Genomic DNA, 13,983 nt, shown 5'->3' with positions numbered 1-13,983 from the left:
AGAAAACCGATATATTATCTTATGATTCAAATTGTCCAAATCTATTTTGAAATAAAAAATATTTTGGCCACGAGTAAACAAATTTAAAATTCTTGAACCCCCACCCCACCCACAAAAAAATATGGGGGCTAAAGAACAAGCCTTACTAGCTTTATCTTGGAGCCGGACATGTCTTTACCCATTGGTCTTGTTCATCTCCCAGAACTGCTCGTTTGTTATTTTGATCGACTAGTTAGTCACTAATGGATGACGCACTTGTGTCAATATTTGTTATTTAGGGCTTAATATACATGTATAATATGGGTGTGTTCGTTATGGAGGAAAAAAGAATGTTTTCCAATTGTCCCATATATTCATTTTGTCAACATTTTTGGAAAACATTTTCTTTAAGAATACAAGTTCCTTAAAAATAAGGAGAATAACTTCCCTAGTGGAAGTAGGTAAAACATGTCCCACAAGTGGCATTCCACATTAACTGTCCTCCTCACCTTCGCTCCCACCCCTGTAGCCCGCATCCCCACAACCCTACCCCACTCCCACCTCCATCATATTTGTCTAGATTATATACAAATATTTTTTGCTTGTGTATTGAACACAAAAACATAAGTAAGAAACTCACTTATTTTCCAGGAAACATTTTGCTTTATATTGAAGACACCCTATATTTTGATCAGTGAGGCTTAATAAGGCTATATTAGGACTTAACCTTTTCTTTTACAAGTACATGGCTTTTGCCAACTACTAGAAACTACCAAATGAAAACCCTCAATATGTAGGTTGTACAAAGATTAATTTTGTATACCCTGCTTGTGATATCCTGGAATCTAGCATCATAGTCATACAACTGACAAAGTTATCCTGGGGATGTTTCATGTTTGATTTCCCGACCGATAGAAATGTTGCCTATATGTTCAGATTCTGACCATCTTGATCTTTCTTTTTCCTTTGCTCCATGGAGTAACATGTATTCTTGTACTTTCTGTTTGAACTATACTGATATTTGCACCTGATGTCTTTTTCTTGCACAAATAATGAGAACATGGATGTTTCTTAGTGACAACCATCTTGTTGAATTTCTACAGAATGGCCATGCAAACTGTAGCTCCACCTTCTGCTCAAGTCATTGGAAATGCTTTTGTTGAGCAGTATTATCAAATTCAGCATCACTCCCCGGAGTCAGTGTACCGATTCTACCAGGATTCAAGTGTCTTGAGTCGCCCAGATTCTAATGGCGTGATTACATCGGTGACAACAATGAAAGTGAGTACAAGTAGAATTAATTTGTTTACTTTTATGATACGTAATGTGCTGGAAGGTGTTGGGCAAGAGGAACTATCATTTAAGTCTAACGATCTATTTTTCATTGACCGCAAAACCAAGCCAAAAACTCTAGAAGTTTTTGACGACCAAGTTTTTCATCTACTAACTCATGCTTATTTCTTGTACGAATCTATCTTCTTGTATGTTTTTGTTGTTTTTTTGATCTGCTGAGGAAAATACAAATGGTATTAGGAGGAATAGACACTCCTTCCTCTTTCACCCAACGATGCGATTAAACTTTTTCAGGTTCCACCATCAATTCCAGTTCACCCTAAAGTGGTAAGGGTGGAGGGGAAACAATATCAGAACAACCACAAGCATGACATAGCAGCTAGACATGAAAAATAGGATGTATCTTAGATGTTTGAGGCAGCTGCAATTCATAAGAAATAGGACCAACTCTGCGAACAATTTTGTATGTTCAAAAATATCGAGGTGAAAGGTTCTCATTAAGACGTTTGACTGAACTCTTCTACCGATAAGGACGCAAATGAAGGAAAACAGCATCACCCACATTAAAAGATAAGTTGCTCCGCTTGGAATCAGCTTGAGTCTTCATTCTAGATTGAGCCTTCATCGAATGGAATGCAGTATCTCTAACATTTGATCTCGTCCCACGAACTGCTGTTCAAGTTCAACAATTTTAGTTTCTTCATGAACAAAGGGATGCAAGGGTGGTGGTTCCCTCCAATACACAATCTGGAAAGGAGTCATATTGGCTGAAGAGTGGTATCCACTGTTGAAAGAGTATTCAGCCCAAGATAGATATTGAAGCCATGATTTTGTCTTGTCATGAGCAAAACAACGCAAGTAAGTTTCAAGGCTTCGATTGACCACAATTCTGTTTGACCGTCAGATTGGGGGTGATATGAAGTACGCATACAAAGACGAGTGTGACTAAGGCAAAAAAGTTCCTGCAAAAATGCACTTGTGAAGACAACATCACGATCTGAAAGAATGGAGCGAGGTAAACCATACAACCTGACAATTTCCTTACAGAAAACCCCAACCTCTGTTTTAGCGGTAAAGGGATGAGATAAAGCAAGAAAATGGTTGTGTTTACCTAAACCTGCCAACCACCACAAAAATAGTATCAAAGCCATTAGAAGGAGGAAGTCCAACAATGAAATCAAGGGAGATATCCTCAAAAACTCTGTTAGGAACGGGTAAAGGCTGTTAGAGACAAGCTGGAGCTAGCGTTTCATATTTATGTTACTGGCATATCAAACAATTCTGGACAAACAACTTAACATCATGCTTCAAACAAGGCCAGAAAAAAATTACGGATAACCTTTTGAGAGTTTTCAAGTATCCTTTGTGCCCTCCTGTTGGAGAATCATGTACTCTGCTAAAATTTTGGCTTTGAGCTCAGGATAATCAGGAATAACCAACCAAGATTCGTAGTAAAGATGGTAAGGAGATAACAAGAAATCAGGATGAATTAGTGGATTAGAAGAAAGTTGATCTCATATCTATTTAGTATATGGATAAACTTCAGTTGCTTTTTTCAAATCAATGAAATCTAATGGAATAGGCATTAACAAAGTAAAAAAATCAGCATGTTGAGGGTGATGAGATTAAGGCATCAACTCCTTTGATTTCACTTCCTGACTTATAGACAATAGTGAAATCAAAAGGTAATAAGTTAAATAACAAACGTTGTTCAGCAGTAGTCACCCGCTAATGCAAGAGATACTTTAGGCAAGACTGGTCAGTAGTGGCAATAAAATGCCGACCCAAAAGATAATGCTTCCATTTTTGCAATGCAAGGACCAAGTCCAGCAATGCACGATCATAAGTAGATTTGTAGAAAAGGAAAATCCCTTGCTGAAATAGGCTACTAGATAACACTATTGCAGTAAAATAGCCCCAATCCCATTAGATGAAGCATCACACTCAACTGTAAACTTTTTAGTAAAGTTGGGATGACGAAGCACCGGTACTGATGTCAAGATCCTCTTTAAATTTTGGAAACCTCTTCCTCTTTTGCATGCCAGGAAAAAGCATCTTTCCTGGTCAATTTTAGAAAAATTTGTGGCTCCGTGTAATTCATCTAACAACTCATCAATATTGGGAATGGATATGTGTCTGGGACAGTGATTTTGTTTAGGCTACAGTAACCCACACAAATCTGCCAAGCGTTATCTTTCTTTTACACTACCAGAACTGGATAGCTAAGGGACTTGAACTAGGACGTATGAAACCAAATTTTAATAAAGCTGCAACTTGGTTCTCAATTTCAGTATTTTGACCATGTGGGCAATGGTAAGGTCATGTGGGTAATGGTAAGGTCTGATGTTTGGAGGTTAGAATTTGGTAGCAGAGGAATACCATGAGAATGTGCTCTAGATGGTGGAAGAGATGTTGGTTCAGAAACCACAACTGAAATTAATCTAGAAGTGTTTGGATTGGATTATGTGGACCTTCTGATAGCATGTTAAAGATTGGAGAGAAGCTGTGGCTGAATCTGTTGATCTCAAGCATTGCCATTTGTAATGTTTCCCTTGCCAATCGAAAATTATGAACATATCCTTCTAGTTATCTTAAATTGTCTTGAGAGTAGCCAACAATTTGATACCAAAAACCAAATCAGCCCCTCCAATTACAAAAGGGTAGTAATCTTGAATTGAATTTAAAGATTCCGGGCAAACTTTTTTGCAGTATATGATGTACTCATTCCCTATTTGCACACCGAATGTTACAACTATTTCTACTGGTAAATTATGCTCTTTCACATTTCACAATGGATTAAACAACAAAATTATGTGTGGGACCACTATCTTTTAGTATTAAAACCTTTCTATGGTTGATCTCACCCTAAAGCTTCATTGTAGCATCAATTTACTGTCCCAAAATGGCATTGAAAGAAATTTCAGCAATGTCTGTTTCTTGAGGGTTATCACCAACTACTATATTGACCTCATCAACCTCTTCCAATTGATCTTCTCTGGTAATCTCCATGAGAGATAGTTTTGCATATTTGCATCTGATTGGGTGCAAATTTCTCATGGAAACGATAAAAAAGTCCTTGTGCCATAAGATTTCTCCTCAGTTCCCATGTCCGCATTTGAATAGGTTGGGAAACGACTAGGTTGGAAGAAACATTGCTGCGTGGATTGTGATGTGTAGAGGAAGAATTGTTTTGGGTGTTTCTATAGAATTCAATGGTTGTACAATGGGTTTGTTGATTGGGGTCTAGTTAGGCACTCTATTGCTTCGAGTTGGGCCTGGTTTATTTTCAAATTCAAGTGCCAAACTCATAGTCCCGTAAACTGTTCTAGGTTTGTAATCCTGACATCGAATTTACGTTCCTCTTTCAACCTATTCAAGGAAACTCTAAGAGACAGTGATCCAGCCAGTTTATGACCCTAGACGAATGTTTTGCAAATTCTTGACGATACCCCAGCATAAAACTCGTTTGTTGAATGTTACAAAGGTGCTTGTCGGGATTTTGAAACTCTGCAGGACAATAATTTTCTTGCAATGCTTTTTAACAAGTTCTTCCCAGTAAAGTAAAGTTAGCTCACGATTTATCCAAGAAAAGAGATCCAGAGCAGCATCCCCTTCCAAATACATCGCTGCAATTTCAACTTAATGTTCCTCTTGAGTTTATTAATAGCAGAAATAATTTTCTGCTTTCAAAATCCATCCTCATCGGTGTATGGCCTCGGGGAAGTATTTTTTGGTCAAGCTGGACTATCAATGTCTTCTTCCTTTTCTTGCCAAGCAGATTTTCCTCTATTTTGGTTTCGGTGACTGGATTCTTCTTGTTGAGGGCAACTAGTCTGGGCTTTCAGTGTTGCAACATCTGCTGCCAGTGAGTCTGTCGTATTTAGTTTAGATGCTGTGGCAAATAATTGTTAGACAAGAGATTTAGCATTGTGAATGCCTTCTTGTGAATTACAAAATCTGGTATTGACCATGTTGGATCGGTCTGCTATAATATAAATTGATAGTAACCAGAAGTAGAGAACCGAAGAAATAGAAAAAATCAAGTAAATTTATTGGCAATAGTTTGTGCAAGAATCTTAAAAGCAATTATACTAATAAAGTTAACTCTATAGAGAGGACAATACTCCAGAATATAGTTGTTTTAATTCTTAATCACGTACCCCAAATAACTAATCCTATTACATATATATAGAGAACATAATAGGATAAGACTGACACCATAAACTACAAACTAGGAATATTATAACTGCTAGACCAACTGTTGGAGCAAATCCAGGGAACAGGTCTATCTGTTGTAGCAGTTGTGTTTGTCCAGAACTCTTAAACTCCTTATCCTTTTGTCGAAACTTTCTTCTGAAGTACCTCTTGATATGTGGGTCAGTATCAAAACCTACTTCTTGTGCGAGATATGATTTTAGAAAAAACAATGATTTTAAGAATTGGCACTGTGCAGTGCATAGTAAGTAGAGTCTGCAAATGTATTAGCCGGATTTGTTTGGTATTCATTTCGTTTCTCTCTCTAATAATTTTTGATATACTTGTTCATGATAAAGAGCCCTTTTAAATGTTTCTTCCACTTGCCCTAGATCTCCTCCGGTAATAGAAGCAATGCAGATATTTGAAAGAGCTGTAGTTACTGAAACTGATATATAGAGCTTTCAGATTTTAATGCTTAACTGTATGATCTGTAGTATTCTATTCTTTTCCCTCGACTTGAGGATGATACTTTGGTCATACCAGCAAAACAGTTACTAATTTTGTGGTGCTGATTCAAAAGTCTGAAAGCTTTTGGTATTCCCAATTTTTTTAATTTGGGAAATTTTGAGTGATTGTTGATTTGTTGTCGAAAGATATCTTTCTTCTGTTTGTGAAAATAGGTAGCACCAATTGTTTACCTTTCAAAGTAAAAAAAGATAATATCAATTATTTTCCTATGGCATCTTTTACTTCCTGTTTGAGAAAATTGAAATGGGTACCTGACGTTGTTCGTATACTTGTTGGAAATGGGCACTTAGTTGATGTTGTAGAGAAGATTCTTATTAACACCAAAAAATACTTTGAATTTGACAAAGGCATGTAACCTTTGGTTCATGAATTTGAAAGCGAGGTTAAAAGCTTTATGTAACAACTTGGTGGGGTCTTAGAAAGTAGTGCGTGGAGTTAGTCTCAAAATTAATTTAGGTTGCTCTTTCAGAAAACATAAATGTGGTTAGTAGTATTGGAAAAGTTGATTTTGAGAACTGGCCCTCAATGCCTTTGGTATAATAGCAAAGGTAGTACAACATGGACATGAGGTGCACGCACGTCATGAGCTCAAATTCTGCTGTGAACCGGATTTTGTATTTAAGTAAAGAAGGGTGGAAGGTGATCTATTATCCATTGAGTTTCGGTGATAGCAACAACAGATTTTCGGTCATAAAAAATGGGTTTCAAAGTTATGACTTTAATTCATGCTGTCCACTTTGTAAAATGACAGAATATGACCAAGAGAAACTGTTGCTATCTCAAAGTTAGAAGTCCTTTCAGAGATAAAGAAATGTGTAAAACCTTTCTGTCTTACAACATATAGATGTTCCAAGGTCCTTGGTATCTTCTTTTGATAAGTAGATCTTTGGGTGTTAAAAGTTGGCAACAAATTTATTTGAGACTTGGAGAATTCCTTTGTTCTAGAAAATGCCTTCCTCATATCTTTATTGTGTACTTAAAGTGTTGCTAACTTTACATGATTAGTAGAATGCTAAAAGTGTATTTCTTGTATTGTTCTTTGTTGCACCTTTTTAAAAATCTTGTTTAGAGATATTATTAATTGAAGAATCAATAGCAAGAATGCAAGTACAAAAATGAGTAATAACCCCCAGTAGAGACTGGTACGATTCAATTCAACATTTTGTTCGTTCGGGTTTGATTGTGTCGTAGCTCTATAATTCGGATTAAGTGTATAATAAGGTGATAAATTGAATATTATTTGCAATAAGTAAAACCTTATCGCTTTTCTTGATGATTGAGCAGAATATAAACACTTTGATATGTTCATTGGACAACAAGAACTACAAGGCCGAAATAAGGACTGCAGATGCACAGCATTCCTTCAGGAATGGGGTGGTTGTTTTGGTTGACTGGATGCTTAACCGGAGGGGATAAGTTAAAAAGGAAATTCGCCCAGAAATTTTTCCTTGCTCCGCAGGACAAGGGTTATTTTGTGTTGAATGATGTTTTTAGGTATGTCGAAGATAATGAGATTGATACCATTTCAGAAGTGTTTAATGAAACTGAGGATGTGCAGTCAGAGGTTCTGACACCTGATCCAGGTTGGATCTCTTTTCTAATTCAATAAATGTACTTGTTCTTTTATCCTCTTAAAATATTTTACTATTTTCATTTTGAATACAGAACCTACTCATGTGGTTGATCCTCCAAATCTCGACCAAGGTGGCTCACCTGCAGAAGAAGTTCAACATGTTGAGGAAAAAGCCAATGACTCTTCGGTAGATGGGAGGCAAGTTGCTGATGAAAGAGAGATTGTTGTGGAAACTGGATCCTATTTCAACGAGGACCAGCACCCTACAAATACAGAATCAGCTAATTCTATTGCCAAAGAGGATGCTCCAAAGAAGTCGTATGCATCAATTGTCAGTTCACAAACAAAGAAAGGGCCAACCAAAATATATGTACCCACCAATACTTCCAGAGTGGCTCCTCCGAAGGCTGTAAAGCAGCTGGTTGCTGCAGTAGCACAAAACGCAGCTCCTGAATCATCAAATCCTACTACCACTAGTGGAATCGATGTACCTGAAGCTAATGATGCTGAAGATGAAGGTATAATCTCTTAAAACCTGTCTGAAATAAACTCAGTACTTCGATCATGTGATGGACACATCTATGTCAGAAAAAATGGAATAGGGATGTCCGTATTTAATTTTTTTAGCAAATAAAGGAGCATAATAAGTAGATGTGTTTTGAGTTTGATCTAGATGTTGTATTATCTGATCTGCTTGAAATTGTCATGTTCATTATGCTTCTGACTTTCTCATTGCTTATAGTCCCATTAAGAGTACATTGTCATCTAATTTACTTAAATTTTAATTCTTGCAGCTGAGGGATACTCTATTTATGTCCGAAATTTGCCTCTAGATGTTACTATAGCCCAACTTGAAGCTGAATTTAAGACATATGGGCCTATTAAGCAAGGAGGTGTACAAGTTAGAAGTAATAGGGTTAGTGCAGCACACCTTATATTCATCTTGGTTCACTGACCTACAGATTGTTAATATGTGTCCCCTTATTCCCTTTTCTGCAGCAACAAGGATTCTGCTTTGGCTTTGTTGAATTTGAAGATATGAGCTCCATGAACAGTGCCATACAGGTATGTGCCCCTGAAATATCATTGCACAGTCTATCTTTTTATAGAATTTAGAATGTTTTTACTTCCTAGACTTGTTAGTACATGATATGAAGATGCATTACTGTGACTATTCATTTTTTTAGGCTTCACCCATTATCATGGGGGCTCGTCAAGTTGTTATCGAGATGAAAAGAACAACAACTAGGGGTAAGTTTAAGAGTGTATTATCTTTACAAGTTTTGGATGTTGACTTCACATAAAAAAAGTCAGACATCAAGTTCTGCAATCTATTCATACCATCAAACTATAAGAGTTAATTGGACCATGACCTTTTCATATAAATTATAAACCTGCTTTTTCAATTTGATGTTACAGTTGGTAGCGTTAGAGGCCGTTTCTCTCCTAGAAGAGGAGTATTCCGAAATGTCAATTTCAGGGTCCGCGGAAACTTTGGTGGCGGTCGGAGCTACGGGAGAAGTGAATTTGGAGGACGCGATTTTTCAGGGCGTGGTAGGGTTCAAGGTGGACGTGGTGGTGAAAGCTATCAAGTAAGAGGGAGAGGGGGACGGAGAGGCGGCACGAGTCAAAGTTCTGCTACAGCATAGTTAATGTGGCTGGATAAATTTTTTGGTGGTAAATTTTGATCTAGTTTATTTGTTTGCCAGTGTGCTGGCAGCGCAACGGTAGTTGACATTGACGTTACTTTGTGTTCTCGTCCCCCCCAGTTTACCCAAGTGTTGGGGGACTTTTCACTCACAATTTTTGTGTGTGTGACCTGTGTTTTCACAGTACTAACTCACAGCGCTTAATGTTGGTATTTCCAAATTATGTACAGGAAAAATGGTTTGATGGAATGTTAAATTTTATTTCTCAATTTGGATGCCCGTCCAAACTATAGCTGTTTAGCTGTTTGTACTGGCCTATTGGTCACTTTTGTGGGATTATTTATCTTGGGATAAAAATAATCAAAAATTTGGATGAGAGTTGTTTTTGACAGAAAATTAGACAGGAATGACACTCTGCAGATTACCAAAGGCATGACCCTTAATAGGATGATAGGGAGGTCGAGGATTAGGGTAGAAAGTAGATGATCGAGCGTTGTTATTTTCCCAAATCTGGCATGTAAGTGACCATGTACATTCAGTCTATAAGGTGATCAAGGGTTCATCATACATCTTCTTGTATGGACTAATAATGCAACATATCGTGTACTAACAAGTCTAGGAAGTAAACACATTTCAAAGTCTAGAAAAAAAGATACAATGATATTTCAGGGAGCACATACTTGTATGGCACTGTTGATGGAGCTCACATCTTCAAATTCAACAAAGCCAAATCAGAATCCTTGTTGCTGCAGCAAAGAGAATAAGTGGACACATGATAACAATCTGTAGGTGTTAGTGAACCAAGATGAATATAATGTATGATGAACCAACCCTATTACTTCTAACTTGTACACCTCCTTTCTTAATAGGCCTAAATCTCTTAAATTCAGCTTCGAGTTAGGATACAGTAACATCTAGACGCAAATTGCAGACATAAATGGAGTATCACTCAGCTACAAGAATTAAAATCGAAGTAAATCAGATGACAATGTACTCATAATGGGACGGTAAACAATGAGTGAGTCTAAAGCAGAGTAAGCATGACAATGCTAGTAGATCAAATAACCCAACATCTAGATCAAACCACATCTACTTATTCATTTGCTCAAAAACTAAATACTAAATACTAACATGCCTATTCCATTTTTTTTGTCACATATAGATGTGTCCATCAAAAGATGGAAGTAATGAGTATATTTCAGGCAAGTTACAAAGAAATTATACATTCATATTCTGTATCATTAGTTTCAGGTACATTAACACCACTGGGGGCAGTAGCATTTGATGCTTCAAGAGCTACAGTTTGTGCTACTGCAGCAACCGTATGTTTTACAGCCTTCGGAGGAGACATTCTGGAAGTATTTGTGGGTACCTAAAATTTGGATGGCCCTTACTTTTTTGTGAAGTGAAGATTGATGCATATGACTTCTTTGGAGAATCCTCTTGGGCAACAGAATTAGCGGATTCTGTATTTGCTGGGTTCTGATCCTCGTTGAAATGAGATTCAATTTCCACAACAATCTATCTTTCATCACCAACACGTTTCCCATCTTTCAAAGAGTCGTTGGCCGTTTCCTCAACATGTTGAACTTCTTCAGCATGTGAGCCAACTTGGTTGAGATTTGGAGGATCAACGGAATGAGTAGGTTTTGGATTCAACATGAAGATAGTAAAAGATTTTTATAGAAAACAAGAGCAACTACACTTATTAATTTAGAAAAGAGAACCAACTTGGATGGGGGGTCGGAACCTCTAACAATACATCCTCAATTGGATTAATCATTTGTGAGAAGTATCAATCTCATTTTCTTCTACATACCTAAAAACACCATTCAAAACAAAATAATCGTTGTCTTGTGGAGAAAGGAAAAATGTCAAAAGGCGAATTTCCTTTTTAACTTATCTCTCCCTGATAAACTTCCCTTAAAAAAACAATCAACTCATCCTTAAAGGAATCCTATGCATCTACAGTCATTATTACGACCTTATAGTTCTTGTAGTCCAATGGACAATATCAAAGTATTGATATTCCGCTCAAACATTAACAAAAACAATAAGGATTTAAATATGCATAATTTACTTAAATCTCATAGTGTTAAGAGTTAATTACATTATTTTCCTGTTCTTTTTTAAATTGCAAAAATCTCTTAAAATTTTTGGATTTTGGATACATTACTAGACTTCCTGGTACATGACTCGACTTTTGGATACATAGGTGAGGGATGTATCTGCGAGGGGAGAGATGTATCAGTGAGGGGATATGACATCCGGATGCATCACTTAACTTACAGATACATCAGAAGACATCCGGATACATAGGTGAGGATGTATCAGGGGAGTTATGTATTTGAGAGGGGATATAATGTATCGTCGAAAGGAGAGTGATGTATTCGAGAAGAGATTTTTGAAATATTTTTAAATGATAGAGAATTTTAGAGATTATGGTAAAATAAGATGTGTATTAAGAATTTTGAAATGATGGGTGCACTATTACGAAAAGGTAAATCTAAGATTCGAATTTCTAACTTCTCTTAGAGAGGTGCACCCAATCATCATGGCACAACATATACAATACTTCATATGTGGGTTCACACATATATATTTAAATATTTTTTTAAAAAAAATATAATACTATTATATATGATTTCAGGAGTAGAGCATGGGTTAACGTGAACCGGGTGACCCCCTCCTGAATACGCCTCTGTGTGTATTTAGGTTATTTTCCTTTTCAGTATTGCAAGATAGTATTCAATTGAATTTATCACCTTATTATGCAATTCTTGATAATGCTTCTTCAGTTAATATATCTCTAAACAAGATTTAAAATAAAGTGAAACAGCTCTAACTCCGGGTATAACAACAGTTCCTCTCGGTCATATTCTATCATATTATAGAGTGGACAACATGAATTGAAGTCAAAACTTCGAAACGTGTTTTTATGATCGATAAATCAGTTATTTTTTTCTCCCAAGCTCAATGGATAATGGGTCACATTCTATCCTTCTTTACTTAAATACTAAACCCGGTTCACAACAGAGTTTGAACTCATGACGTGTGTGCACCTCATGTCCATGTTGTACTACCTTTGCTATTATACCAAAGGCATTGAGGCCATAGTTCTCAAAACGAGCTTTCGGATACTACCAACCACAAATATTTTATCTAAAAGCATAACCTAAAAGTTGTTACGTCAAGCTTTCAACCTCACTTTCAAGTTCAAATAGAAAGTATTTTTTGGTGTTAGTAAGAACTACTCCTCTACAACACTCAACTAAGTGCCCTTTACCAACAAGTATATCTATTACCTACAGATGCTAAAAGTTGTGTACAACTTTTATGAACCAATAATTCTTTTGTAAATCAGTGTCTTATGTTATCAAATTATACCCGTTTTATCTTTGTCGTTATTGTGATTTTGTGCTGAAAGCCCATGCGCTTGTCGTTATCAATCTCACAAAAATTCTTTTATCACATTACGTCTTAAACACATTTATCTAATTTTAGCACAAAAAATGTTAGTTTTATTCCATTTAGAATACACACTAAGAGTTGTCATAACCACTTACTCTGATCACTAATCAACTCCAGTACAACAACTACTCTAATAAGTTGCCTTTTATGTTATGGCACCATCATCAATAATAACTCATCATTACTAGAAAATTTTGAGATTCATATTGCATCATAGTTCTCTTCTAGAGTTCTAGTACAACAAAATATTTAATTTATTTGATACTATACTTGTGGCACCTCTCATGCATCACAAATTATTTCTGTCCAAATAATGCATCAAGAAGCAATATATTAACAAGAACATGAGAAATATAATAAATTATAAAAAATTAATAATATATTTTCCTACTCTAACGTTACATTCAATCATATCACAATTGATCAACTATCACAAATATGTATATGCAACATTTATTAACATATAATTAAAAAAACTTAGACTCTATTTTTTCTTTTCTTACGAATATGTAACACAACCTTAACAAAACACATCTACACTTTCAAATATTTCATAATAGAAAGATAACTTTTTCATTAAGTTTACAATTTGATATGTAAATACAAATTTATAAATTAAAATGTCAAAATATTCATCTCTTTGTTTTCAATAAAAACCTTTAGTATATGTAGAGAAGAATATTCACAAATGTGACACAATAATAATTTTCACATCTAGTATTAAGTTTCAAGAAGTTCAAAAGAATTAAGTCTAAAATTGGATGCTCAAAAAACACAAACATGTAATTTCTTAGTATGTTCAATTTCAACACAAATATATGCATCTAAAGCAACCCATATATGATAGCTTAGCCACTCAATAAAATTGTTACAAGTTAATGGTCTCTAAAGCACTCTATCAAACAATAAGCATTTAACAAAATATTTTGTCACCAAACTAATACCATTTATCTCAGTTACTCTAAATATTGTAAAATATGTTTTCTTTTTAATTATCTCTAATCGATTATTTGTAATTTTGTTCCTCTCTTATAAGATTTTAAAATATTAATGTGTTTGTTAGGGTTTGGGTTTCAACCTTTAAAAGTATTTTTATGTTATTGCTCGACTAAAAAATTTTATTTCTTGCTAAATATAAGTTGTTTTCTTTATATGTTAAGATTTGCCTAGCTTTAAGGTTTTCTAAGTTTATTTTTCGAGTTATAATTTTTATTTCCTGCTATATCTAACAATTGTGTTAATATATATGTTATCCCTCTTTGATTATGTGTATTTTTGTTCTTCTCGTAAGAT

The 13,983-nt window shown here is 35.5% G+C and overlaps 2 pseudogenes; one reads left to right on the top strand and one right to left on the bottom strand.

The window, feature by feature from the left end:
• The first annotated feature begins 1,083 nt into the window (after nucleotides 1-1,083).
• On the top strand, nucleotides 1,084-9,219 carry LOC107001955 (annotated as a pseudogene).
• A 396-nt stretch (nucleotides 9,220-9,615) lies between these two features.
• On the bottom strand, nucleotides 9,616-11,230 carry LOC107001436 (annotated as a pseudogene).
• Nucleotides 11,231-13,983: the final 2,753 nt, after the last annotated feature.

This window comes from Solanum pennellii, chromosome 10 (genome assembly GCF_001406875.1).
Source record: "Solanum pennellii chromosome 10, SPENNV200".
NCBI lineage: Eukaryota > Viridiplantae > Streptophyta > Magnoliopsida > Solanales > Solanaceae > Solanum > Solanum pennellii.
This window is presented reverse-complemented; position numbering and strand designations above follow the sequence as displayed.